The 13,264-nt window shown below is 35.1% G+C and overlaps 1 long non-coding RNA gene across 5 annotated transcripts in view; it reads right to left on the bottom strand.

Moving 5' to 3' along the window:
• The window catches only part of LOC136106144 (uncharacterized), a 474,182-nt gene that overhangs the window by 106,661 nt on the left and 354,257 nt on the right, over positions 1-13,264 (bottom strand). For 4 of the 5 annotated variants that reach the window (XR_011740870.1, XR_011740872.1, XR_011740874.1 and 1 more), the window contains exon 9: positions 6,681-6,758. The exons of the other annotated variant lie outside the window; for it this stretch is intronic. This is a non-coding gene — a long non-coding RNA (uncharacterized lncRNA). The remainder of the gene's footprint in view (positions 1-6,680; positions 6,759-13,264) is intronic. 5 annotated transcript variants of the gene reach the window in all.

The raw sequence follows: 13,264 nt of genomic DNA, 5'->3' as shown, positions 1-13,264 counted from the left end.
AGGATGTAATGAAAATTCCTCTACTTGGCCACAGATGCACCTGCAAAAGTCCACTCAAGTATTACAGATTTCAGATTTATCTATTTTACTACCATGATAGACAGTTACGGTGGGAGAAGGGTATGGAGCTTTCCTTACATGGATGGAGAGGGCTTTCCTCCTATGAGGTGAAAGGAGAGAAGTTCTGGAGTTATACACTACTGTTCTCCAAACCAGTGGCAATTAGATTAAGAACAACAGCACAAGGTTTTGTGGCTCTCTTTTGTTTCAGAAAAGCCTATTTCACCATAAGGAATTGCCCATATCGTTTTACTAAGGCTATGCTGGCATGGGGCTAAGCACAGTCACAAACCCCATAGTATGGAGATGTTGAGCCATCAGATGCAGGTCACTGATTTGTGGTTACAATTCACACCAGGTATGTTTTCTTTGCAGATTTTTTTTTTTCCTCCCCAGAAAATTCCTCACTTCTAACTTTCATGTTTAAAAAATTAAATGAGAGTAAATTTTCTTTTGATTTTTTTTTGAAACAGAAAAACCAAAAATGTCCTAAGAGTAGCAATACTCTAATGCTTCTTCACATCCTGCACTTCCGTTCTTACTATTTGCAAGTATGTGCATACTAAAAATTATACTGTTCCTTGTGGAAATGAACTATGAGGAAAAATAAATTAATAAATCACTGATGAGTGTCTTAGAAATACTGAAACTTTATAATCAATAATCCACTATTCAAGTTGAGGTCTACTGAGGCTTTTATATTGTCTCTTTTTATTCTATCCTACAGGAAACAATGAAATTAAAACACATCTTATCAGAACCTGCAATCACTCTGGAGCTGCCACAGATGTAAATACATAAAAGGGACCAAAGAAAAAAAGTTGCTACTGCAAAACTGTACAGTTTGTTATTATACTCCATGCAACAAAAAACCCATTTAATTTATGAACGTTGGCTCCTTCATGATGAATGCTAAATCTGAATATAATAAACAGGCATCATAAGTGCCACTATTTTGTTAAAATAAATACAACTCAGGGCCAAGTCTCCTGGCATATGTTTATGGTATGGATTGCAGGCAGATGTAAGAGCACTCTGCCTACTCTCTGAGCCTAAAAAAAAAAAAAAAAAAGCTATATAACTGCAGTAGCATGATGTGATGCCTACATTAATAAACCCTGCCGAGAGGCAGCTTTATTTGTGTAGACTTGCTGCTGTGCTAACACAGTTGCACAGTTATCTTTTAGCTCAGAGCTCACACAGAGTAATCCCAGATGTACAGAATAAACATACCAATGGTTTAAACTCACAGAAAAAAAAAAAACACGCCACAGTTTTATAACCATGATATACAAGAACCTGTGATCAGCTTGGAGATGTTGCATGTATAATTCCACCAACCAACTGCTATTCCTACTGAAATGATGCAATTTATAGAAAACTTACTGACAAGAGACAATCATATTAAAGCAGATCTGTCTGCAGGCTTTATCTTGCTGTAATTTATCAATGTATTATTATACTCCTACTTATTATGAAAAGTCATTGTCATTTTAATATAGTACTGTGAATGAGGCATATTTAATATACACATAAAGATTATGATAGGCAACAAAAATATTCAGTAATACTGAATATATTTTATAATCAGTGCTGATCACTTTTCCAGAACTTGCAGTAGATGCATGTTGTTGTTTCAGGGAAACCGTCTAATTGCAGTTAAAAATTATCAGAAATTATTACACACATGCACAGAAAGGCACATGCACATTCATATAACTGATTTGAAGTACACATACTTTATTTTAACCAAAAAAAACACCCCACCCACCAATGCCAAACCTCCCTAGATTATGCTTTCTCCACTGCATAGGTCAGCTTCAAAGTTTCTACCACTATATTTTTAATGTACTAAAAGAGGGTAAAACAGCTAAGAACTTTTTCCTCCAAGCTGCCCAATTAAAAGGATTGTGGGTTTGTTTCCTTTGATTTTTTTTTTTTAATTATTATTTTTATTTTATTTTCTGCTGGCAGGAATATTCTGACATACTCTCTGAAACAAAGGCATTATAATATTCTATGCAGAAATTATAGATTTCATGTCAGACCTTTAAAACAAACACTAAACTGTAAAATGTTGTGATGTTGAGCCAAGTTTACCTCTGGAACCTACTGTTAAAAAAACAATGCACGATGAAGTGAGCTTTTTCTTATCTTACCCCTAACTATCTCTCTAATACTTCCTTTCTGCATTAACTTTCTCAGTAGATAAAGAAATGCTCATCTAGCCCTAATATAGAATTTAACATGTACTAACTACATCACGGATTGATTTAGACAATCATTCACCAAACACTAATTAAAAACATCTCTTCCTGTTTAATTATTGGTCTCTAATGATAATAGAAGACGACAGCGTATTTTCCAAGGAGTTGACAAGAACATATTCTTTGGCAACAGTGAAAGCTGTCATACACTTGGTGGTTTCAATTTTCTTTCAAAATTATGCTGGAAGAAGCACTTCTGCAATGCCTTGGGAAAAAAAACAAAATAAAAGTAGTGAACATCTGCTGATATTGATTCTGTGAATCTGAAACTTTATGAAACCGTAGATGGGATACATTTGACGAGCATTTTTCTGGAACACGTTCAGACTTAAGCAAACAACATCTGTTAATATTGATTTTTGGGTTACATTGGAACTTTCAGAAGAACTACAATCAGCGAGTGATTGAAAAGTGTTGCTATATATGTTAGAAGATCAAATACTAAGCAAAACTTTGAGAGGTCTGCTTGTCTTTAGCTTCATTAATAATCTATAATCATGCCCCTCTAGAAGAAAAAAAGAATCAAGATAAAAAATAGCATTTGCTTTATTTAACGCAGTAAAAGTTCAAAGAATGAAATTAACATATACAAAATGTGGAGAAAATGTCTCATGCAAAATTTTTTGGTTCTACAGCTGACATAAACATTTCCAAAGCTGCATCATAATACAAAATAAATAATTAAGTCTGAAGAAGAGAAATCATCATGACAGCTGAAGAACCCTGTTTTGAAAAGGCTTCTTGCAACAAAAATGAAAGTTTCATTTCCCCAATACTCTATAGCTTTAGAATCATTAACAAAACAAAGCAGTACATTCACAAATTGTAACAAGAGGATTTTAAATTCCCTTTGTTGTTGAATATATCAGTCCTGGTTGACTGATACAAAAACCATCTTTATGTGTGAACTTCTCAATTTTTCATTTAAGTGACAGTTTCCTATAATAGTAAACTTCTAGTGAAGTGATGAATTTACTCAGCAGTCTTCGATTTAGTAAATGACTCAGTGCAATTAAAGTACACACTGAAATGTCAATATGCTATTCTTTTTCATGTTTCACTCTTATACTGCTTATTTAATTCTGGTTCTCCTGCAGCAACTGGGCATTCATGGATGTGGTATTTTATGCAATATCAGCAATATACAAAATACTATGGAACAGCAAATATTACGGGAAATACATCAGTCTTGTACCATTCATAAAAACATTTATAATATAAAACTTATTTTTAAGAAACTTTTCTGATGTAACTGGACCTGCTAGTTATTAAACTCCTTTACATTTCCTTTCCATGACCACGGTAAGAACCACATAGGAGAATGTACTCTCTGCCAAGCTCCTACGTCTCTTCCAGTCACAGATTAGGCCTGGATATGAACAGATAATGGTACTAATGAATCAACTTCAGCTAGAGGTCATACAACCCTACATACACAATCAGGTTTTGGCAAAAGTCATCTGAATATTACCACCTGTGTAAAAAATAAGTCATTTATTCATGGAAAATATTTTGGATGACAGAGTATCCAATTTTTTAAGTTTATGTTTTCACACAAGTTTATGCTGCTTCTCTGTCCTAAAGAAATCCTATTTGCACTTGAGAGATTCCTTGAAGTCAAATCCCAACCATATGGAGGTAGCAGTCAGTTCTATTTATCTTTCACACCATATGAAGTACCACCAGCTAGTCCAGTATCTTGCTGGTAAATCCAAGCAAGACATGGGTAATGTGAGTTGTCAGAAAGACATACTTGACAGCACCGTGTGCTTCCTTCAGCGGAGAACATCTGTTTGCAAACCACCAAACTACCACCAAAAAATTAAGGATTTCTTGATACTGACTGTAGCCATGTAGGTTGGACTGTTATGTATACACATATATATGAACACACAGACACCTCGTGTGTTTGTGTGTGTTTAGATTTATTTTAACTATCTCTATTTTGTTACACAATACAGATTTTCCCAACTCCTGACCATTTTAGTATATGCAATTTATAACTTCTTCATTCTTTAGAATTTAATTATCCTTAGGTTTCTTCAGTCCAAACTAACATATCTGGGGTTTTATACACCAGCCTTAAAAGAAGCTGCAGCTGGTACCAAGCAGCTTATCTGTCCTGGTCTGTTGTGCTCCCTGGGCAGGGGAACCAGCCCTTCTTTGACCACTTGCCAGCAGCTACAAACTGGTGTTACCACCACAGCTCTGAACTGACAAAGCTCCACACTTGAAGGTCCTGCATTGAACGCTGGAAGATGCTCAGATAATATAGACATGGAGCATGATGTGAAATCTAAGAGATATAAAAGAGAAATGGCAGTTCTTAAGTATTTGTGGAAAAGCTTTCATGGTTTATAGTTCAGAGGAGCTCTGGTCATAGTCCAGAGTGCTTCTGAGGATTAAAGAGTCAACATAGCATTCTTCTGTTCTTCAAACATACCATCAATCAGTAACCAAACAGCACTCCTATTTTCTAAGCATACCTTTACAGTACAACCATTGCGCAAATTAAATGCTTTAATGTTGAACAAGTTATAATGGAAATTGTAGACAAGAAAAAGAGCAAATTTCAGTCATTACAGCATTTTTTCCCCATCGCTCTACAGTGAGAACACAGTAAGGCCAGTAATAATACACTTACGCCTATATGTGTACACCTATATGAATATAAACCAAGATATATATACACACACATATCCCACACATAGAGATAGATGCATATGCACTTTCAGACAAGAACATTGCGTGCTGTGAGACAGAAATAAAATTAGAGGATCAAGTAAACACTAAAGACAACTTTTTGTGCCTTCCCTCTAATACTTGTTTCCAAGAAGATTGCCCTATTGGTCAATACACCATAAAAATTGAAAGGAACAGCCACAGAAAGCAAAAGTATTCCCCAGTTTGAACTTCTGCTTCTAACTAGCAGGATTCATACATTTTAAAATGGAGAATTTAATACTAATTACTATGTTAGAACTAGGATTGCATTTTCACGCTAAAGTTCATGTGGCTCAAAGCTGACCTTCAGAATATAGCATTCTGCATTCACACTATGGATCTTATCTAAAGGAAAGTACATATTTTCTCAGTAGAAATCTTGATCAGACTGAAGCCAAAAAGAATGCCGGTTTACTCAGACTACTTCAGTATGTTTAATTACATTTGTTTCATTATTTATGGAAATGAATAGAACAATGTAGTCTAAAAATATAGGGTTTCAAACTGTTTCCATATTAAAGGGCTTCCTATTTGGTTCAACAACAGTTGGAAGTCTTATCTTGTAAGGCTTCTTAGAGATTAATGTCAACACTTCTTGTCGCTACCTTTATCTTTATAAACTACTAAAAGTAATCACATAAAGTCACTAAGTAGCTAATATAAACCTTTTTAACACCAACATAGGAAATGTGCAGCCATGTGCCTTTTCTAAAAGCCATGCACAAATTCCTTTCTTTGAGACATTCTTAAAAATGGTTCAGAGATATGAGGTCTTTTCTTAAATAAGTTTTACAAAAGTGGAAGCACTAAGTCACATAACCATGCCTTCTGAGCATGCATATTTATACAAGCTTTAGCCATCATTGATTACGATTGTTTCAACATATCAAAACTCATATGTACTTTGCTTGGCCTGCTCTCAAACTTATGCAAAATTGGCCAGTCCCTGAAAAAAAGTTCTACCTTTTGAGACACTGAATAGTGCTGAGCCAGATGGGAGGGTGTGTGTGTGTCTTGTGTGTCACTGAATTTGTCCCAAATACTCTTACATAGCATCAGGTGGCCATCTATTCCTGAACATTGCACCCATGTACACAGCACAAAAGATAATAGGGTAAAAGGTAAAGAGTGAGTTTGTTTAGGTAGGGAAGTTAGTTTTAGTTGCCTGTAATTTCTACTGTTCAATAAGGACGAATTTTCTGATTATTCTTTCCCTTAAAGAGACACAGAAAACTTACAAAGCTCTGAATCTTCACGCCTTGATAACATGTAGATCTTCATCTGAATCACCTTTAGAGAAGGACTAAGTAACTGCTAAGGTTGAAACATTTAGTGACATGGTTATAAATTTTAATTAGGGGGAAAATTAAGGGAAAAGTACTGGTAGTAGAAAAGGTCAAGAAACTCCTTTAGACTGTTTTGGAATGAAATATTCCTATTTTATTTTATTTTAAGCTTGCTGTAGTTGATTTATGTAGCTGATATACTATAACCAAATAATAAACTAAAAAAGCATTAACTAAATTACTATTGCTATAATCTTTTAATCAAAGATTTCCACTTACTAAACCATAACATTTTCTCCTTCTTTACAGTCAGAAAATTTCTGAATTAGTGAGTTTGTCCTACCTGGCATGAAGACATACGCTGATAACTCAATCCTTCCCCAGACAGAATTCTTGTCCTTTCCACAGCTCCACGCAAAAGCTAAGCAGGAGAAATGCAACTGGCATTTAGATTCATACTGAGGGCATTGTGTTAACTGTCACTGAGATTAATATAACCTGCAAAAGGCATTGTAGTAGCTAGCAGTTAGATTTATATAGTGAGGTTAATGAAGATATACAGTGTGTTTAAATGCTCCTGGACATGGCTTCCCCTGCTCTTCTCTCAAGTTTCCCAAAAAGTAGAGCTTGCCAGTTATTTGAAATGGACGCATCTTTCATTTAAAAAATTGAACCACATGCCTTTTTATCCACTCCTAATATTTATGCTATTTTCCATGACTGCTGGCATCTACATACCGAATCTATGCATCCACTCTTTTTCCCCTAACTCCACAGAATCTTCCTCTATATTCTCTTTAAGGAATACTATAAAAATCCTCCCTGATTAAGCTCAGCGAGACCCTGTGTTTAATCAGAAGGCATCTGGCAGTTTGTAGCAAAGGGATCCAGCTGATCACTCCCCTGCAGATTCTGAGTGTCACTAGGCAGAGTTCTACTAAGATATGTAAAAAAAAGCCTCAGAATGTTACATCGACTAGTCCATTCATAGATTCCCATTGGAAAATATCTGGGTATTTCATGGACTAAAGAAACATGAAATACCATGTATATTGAGTTCAGCACACACAAAAAACACTAAGTGTGTAAAGTGCTTGTATTTGTATGCTGTGTTCTCCCTAAAAAAGCATCAAGTTCTCACAGTGCTAAATAAAACACTACTCATTAACCTGCCTTGATAAACCTGTGAAATATTTTCCACCAACTGGTAAAAATTCAAACACTCGCATATAAGAGGATTCGGGGTTTAAAATTGCTTTTGAGTACATATGCCATTTAATTCTACAGCGTGCTCTAGAATTTCAGCATCATCATTTCAAGCCTTTTAAGGAGTTGTCACCAAATCATTGTGTTTTGAAAACTAAGGCCTCAGATCAACTTTCAATGGATTATTTTATTCCCTTTCTATCTTCCTCATTATCCTTGACTTATTTAAAAAGATGCTGAACTTAGATTTTTATATTGGTAAATAAAAACTTGCATCTATGGAGGACAAATCACCTAGCAAATGTAAACAGATGAATATACAAACAAAGCAGCAGGTTCATGAAGTAGCAATGTCAATAGTAAGAAAAAAACCCCACAAACAAATACCATCAATAGAATACAGAGTAGCTCCAAAGTAGTCTCCCCATTTTCATGCAAATTATGAAAATAAATATAGAAACTAAGGCATCCTCAATATCATTCCCACTACAAAAGGAGGTAGCTGATCCATACAATATGGTTCTATAAAAGTCCACACATCACATACAACAAATTTTAAGAAAGACCAAAATCAGACATTGATACTGACTCCTTTGTGATTCCAGGTCTAAAGCACTAAAAAAAACTATCATCAAGTTCCATCCTTTCTGATCAGAGTGGACTAGAAAAATCTTACATGGGTGGGCTGATCCGTGGTATGAAGTCTTCTCTTTATATTGCTTCTTTTCTTGCCATACCCTAATTTTAACTCACGCTATTGCCATAATTCAAAAATTCCTAGAGAGAGTCTAAGAGCTAAATCTTTCCTTATCTATCAAACCCAGCAATATACCAGAGTACTTATTTCCCTGCTGAATGCTTTAAGTAGGAGGGGAACATATGGAGCTAGTATTTCTTATTTCAAATATTGATCCGCTCATCAAGCTCAATTGTAAGTAAATAGTCAGGCAGAAACTATAAGCATAACTCCATATCAGCTGTAATTCCTCATAAAATGTAATACATATTCCCTTGCGAAAAGACAAGAACATAATCAGACATGAAAACAGGACTCTAGTGTTAGTAATGTAAAGCCATGGTGACTTTAGATAAAACAAAAATGGATTATCAAAAATGCTTTTTGTATCTTCCTGAAGGGTATTTCAAGTCAGCCATGAGTTCTTATTACAGTTCACTTTTACATTTATGATATTTGCGTATTCACTTGTAATTTGTCATCTTGTTCATGGAGATGCATGATTAATGAAACGAAACTGAAAGACAATTGAAAAGTACTAATAAAATTTAATATATTAGATCTGTTATTTTTAATTTTCCAAAGGATCATCAGAAAGACCCTTATCATGTAAATGAAGACTCTTTAAATGACCACAAGATTAATATTATGGGCTTAAACCCCTGTAAGTGATTTCAAAAGAAGCAGGGCCCTACATATGTAGAAGTCCTGTCAATTATATTTTCTGCCACTGTTTTTTTATGCAAGAGAGTCCTTTATTATTTGATCTCATTCTTCCTCACAAGATTAAAAACCAAAAAGCCTGTTTATGTGAGCTGCAATACTTAGTCACGAGAAATCAAATGGATTTAGAAGTAGTTCAGTTCATCTAAACTGGGACCAAATTAAGTTATTGTTTAATGTGCATTTGTATCGGTTCATTTTGTTCAGACAAATAAATCATGTCTCTTATTCCTGTGAAAATATGCACACCAAAGCACGTGTGCAGAACATGTACAAGTGGAAGGGATGCATGAAAACAGAAAAAAACACTAAGCTGCATATTCTCCCCCTGTATCGAAAATGGCCCAACAGGATGAGCTGCTTTATTTCCAACCAGAGTGCTGTGAATGACTGTAATGTATCTTTGAAGACGTTACAAAAATAACACCCTTGTGTTTTTAATTTTTCAAAGGTCATTCCCTTTAGAAATACGTGAACTTGTATAAATGACAAATAATACCTAACGATGGACAACCAGAGAGGAACAGCCAGCTGGCTTACTAATATTCAAAGCAGACTCAAAAGACAGCTTCATAACAAAGGGAAAGGAATATATCGTGTAAGTATGACACATGGGTTCAACTGGTAAAACACACATCAAAGACTATCCCAGGTACTAAAAGGAACTGTTTAATTAGCAGCTTCAAGAAGACTGACCATTTGCATACTGAACAAACAACTGAGTTATCTGTGTTCTGATCAAAGGCATTCGGATCTGAATGGTCAGGGATTATGTATTATGTATCAGTCAATTACACATTAATGCACCAGTTTGAGTCGGAAATGCTCAATGTTTGCTCACAGAAACATGTTTCCTTAATCAGTGGAGTTCAGAGATCTTTTACTATAATTGCCATACCAATGAGTTTGGTGGACAGACACAGTTTTGATGTAAGAGCAAATCTGTTCTCATTAAGGCTATGGGGCTAAACAAGGTAGTAGCAAAATGTAGTTAGTGGATATTCAGTTGCTGGGGAAGAATAGCTCAACAGGCATTGATAAATCCTTCCCTTTATTCCAGCAGAATTATTTCCATTTTATTTTAGTATCACCCTGTGTGAAGTTTCAATAGCTGAACAACTTGCTTCTGAAACTTTATTTGTCCCATGGCTCTTCTAAAATCTGAGCTTGATATTGAAAATTAGTTTCATACTTCCAGGGTTTGAAATGTCCATGTGTGACTGGTACAATCAAGATGTAATTTCATACAAGCTACTGCAAACCAATAATGAGTATCTCAGTGATGTGGAGATTCAGCTGTCAGTTCAAAGCTTTCATTTCTGAGCTATTCCTTCACCAGAAAAAAAGAACATTTGGAACAATGTTTGTAAGCTGAATGGTAAAGTATCCTGAGGGATGTGAGCAAAAGCGGTTAACAACTAAACCATCTAAAGAAGAACTTGTGTCATTTGCAACAATAGCACAGCAATGTAGTCCTCTACTATATTTTTACTTACACAATTAACATCACATAGCTCTTCTACATCGCTTATTATCATTAGATTGCAAAGCACTTTACAATGTCTACTGTCATCAGCCATCAAATACACAAACCTAATTGTTCATTAGTATTGACTATTATGTTTATGCAATGCTTTGGCAGTGAAATTTCATCCACATATTATTTGTGGCTACATCTATACTAGTTAATTATACCATTCCCAGGTAATAAAATATAGTCCCGGATATTGTTAAAATAATCCAGGGAATGCTTCTGGCCTAGTCCAATGCACACTCTCCCAGAAAAATCCCAAGCCTAAACTGGGAGCTGATGACTCCAGAAAGATCATTCACATGCAGCCATCCTGTTTTGGCAGGTAGGAGATTTTACTAGCACAGGGTTGATCTGTTCCAATTGGCCTCCATGCCTGGGAATCTTCCCAAGCATATTTAATTTACCAGGGTCAATAGCCTGATAGACAATGAATTAATTAATCAATTTGGCCCTTTTAGGCCATCTTGTACTTCAGCAGCAAAAAAAAAGCCGTGTGGGGAAATGAATAAATAATACTTTGGACATCTCGAACTCTTGGGAAAGTGAAATGAAAATGTGTGTCTTCTCAAAAACTACGTCCACCTCAAAAAAAGAAAAAAAATAAAACCAAACCAAAACCACATGACCAACACAGGAAGACTTTGTGAAGTACATTCACAGCTTGTTTTTTTAGAAACAGAAGAGGATCATTTTGCTTTTTGGGTTTCAGTCTAACTGGTATTGATTCAACAAGATCAAGAGCAAAGTGTGCCTGGAAGACAAGAGAGAGAAGTGGGGAGGAGTTAAAACATGCTTTTTAATGTGTGCATGAAGCCAAAACCAGACTCCAAACACTGCAAAGACTCTTTTCTCCTTCTTACTCCTCAGTTTTAAATCTAGGGCATGTTTCTAAAAGTATCTGAAGTCACAAACAAATTAAACTTATTTCCAAAATATTAATAAAGATGGAAGTTTTAAAGGAAACAGATCTTAATAACTTTAACCTCTAGAACAACAACCAAATATCCTTAATAAGATTAAAATCATTAGGCACACCTGTGGATATTTTTTTCTTTTTTGGTTTCAAGTATAATTTTTACTTTGTAGCATTGATCCCCAAAATAATGTCTGCTAATGTGTGGTTGTGAATTGAATGAACTCATATCATCTGCTTTGATTTAAATATTGATTCTTTGTAATGTATGAGAACAGCTGCTTTTCTGAATTGTTTTCCATTCTCATTGTTACTAAAAACATCATTAGTTTATATTTGAGATTTTGATGCTTAAATAGCATTTCAACTACACAACGTACAAAGTCAGAAAAGATCTATTCACTGAGATCTGACGAAAATACAATCCAGATTTTCAAACTCTGCCTTCACAAAAAAGTACCTTTGGGCAGTTACTTGATATTATCATAGGGAAAACAGGTTATACCTGTAAACCTGAAACTGGAGTGTATACTTAAATTGATAAATTAATGGAATAGATGAAAAAAAGTTCTTCACTTAACTAGAAAAATTGTTTACAATCAAAACCTGGACAGCACAATTATTTCAAATGACATTCCAATAAAGAACTGATGCCTTCAAAGGATTAAGAGAGAGAGTCTGCCTCCCTAGTACTAGGACTCCTTTCAGGAAGCAGTGAATAATTACTGTAGATGGTGCTGTAACAGACACTTCTCAGTTTCCCAAGTGAAAGGCACGAAAAACACAGTGCTTGACAAGCGGGAAGAGATGCCTCTTCCTTAAATCGCCTCCCAAACACCTCTGGCTAATCTTGCAAGTTAATCTGATTATTTTTATGTACACTAAGGGCAGTTTTATCTCATTTGTATACTATGAATTTAAGTTACGCTGGTTTCCAAGGTTTCCAGACTTCATATTCTCTCAAACATCTACCTTCATAGAAAATGTACAGCTGTAAAAGTTCCTTATCCTCTCTTTACAAAGGAAGAGTGGATGGCTATTAAATTGGCCTGGTGAGATAAATGCCATCCAGTTTGTATTGTGACATATTCAAAAAAAATCAAAATTTCCAATATAATCTATTTTCTCTGAGTAAATCAGGTGTGGGTCGGAGACATATCTTCATCTCAGCTTTGTCTACCTTGAATTAAAAGTCTAAATATTGTGTATCATGCATCACTTTCATATAAATCAGCAAAATGAGATACAGGCAAGGTCCTTGAGACTCCATTGTCTGTCTTATGAGTTCCACCTCAAGTTAGCTGAATTCAGGTGGCTCATTTAAATACAAATCTCACACTTTTTTTCAAAGTGAAGAAAAGGTCTAAGTGACTTGTCCTCCCATGTTCTCTCTCCAGCTACACTGTAGGCTGTACCTACAGAACTTTCATCACCTCAGTAAATTCTGCCAAAGGCAGAATAGAAATGTAAATGTTGTTGATATATCAATATCCAGCTGGGGTGAGATGTTACTCTCTGATGCATATTCTTTCTTCTAACGCGCTTCTCTGGAAGCAGCTGAAGTTACATTGAAAATTCTTGTTACTTCAGAATAAAAATATCCAAATAGGCGCTTTCCAGTGCAGTTACTATAGTAACTGTGAGAGTGCGAAATTAATTCTGGCTCTCTAACAAGAGTCAAGAATAACCACTTTCCATTACATATGCATAACGATAAAACTATGTTAGCTCATATAAAATAATAATTATGAAAATTATTTTTTCATGAAGTAGATTTTTATTTTTAAAAGACATCTTGAACAAGCAAGCAGAACC

Source organism: Patagioenas fasciata, chromosome 11 (assembly GCF_037038585.1).
Source record: "Patagioenas fasciata isolate bPatFas1 chromosome 11, bPatFas1.hap1, whole genome shotgun sequence".
NCBI classification, from domain to species: domain Eukaryota; kingdom Metazoa; phylum Chordata; class Aves; order Columbiformes; family Columbidae; genus Patagioenas; species Patagioenas fasciata.
Note: the sequence above shows the minus strand (reverse complement) of the source record. Positions and strands in the feature narration are given on the sequence as shown.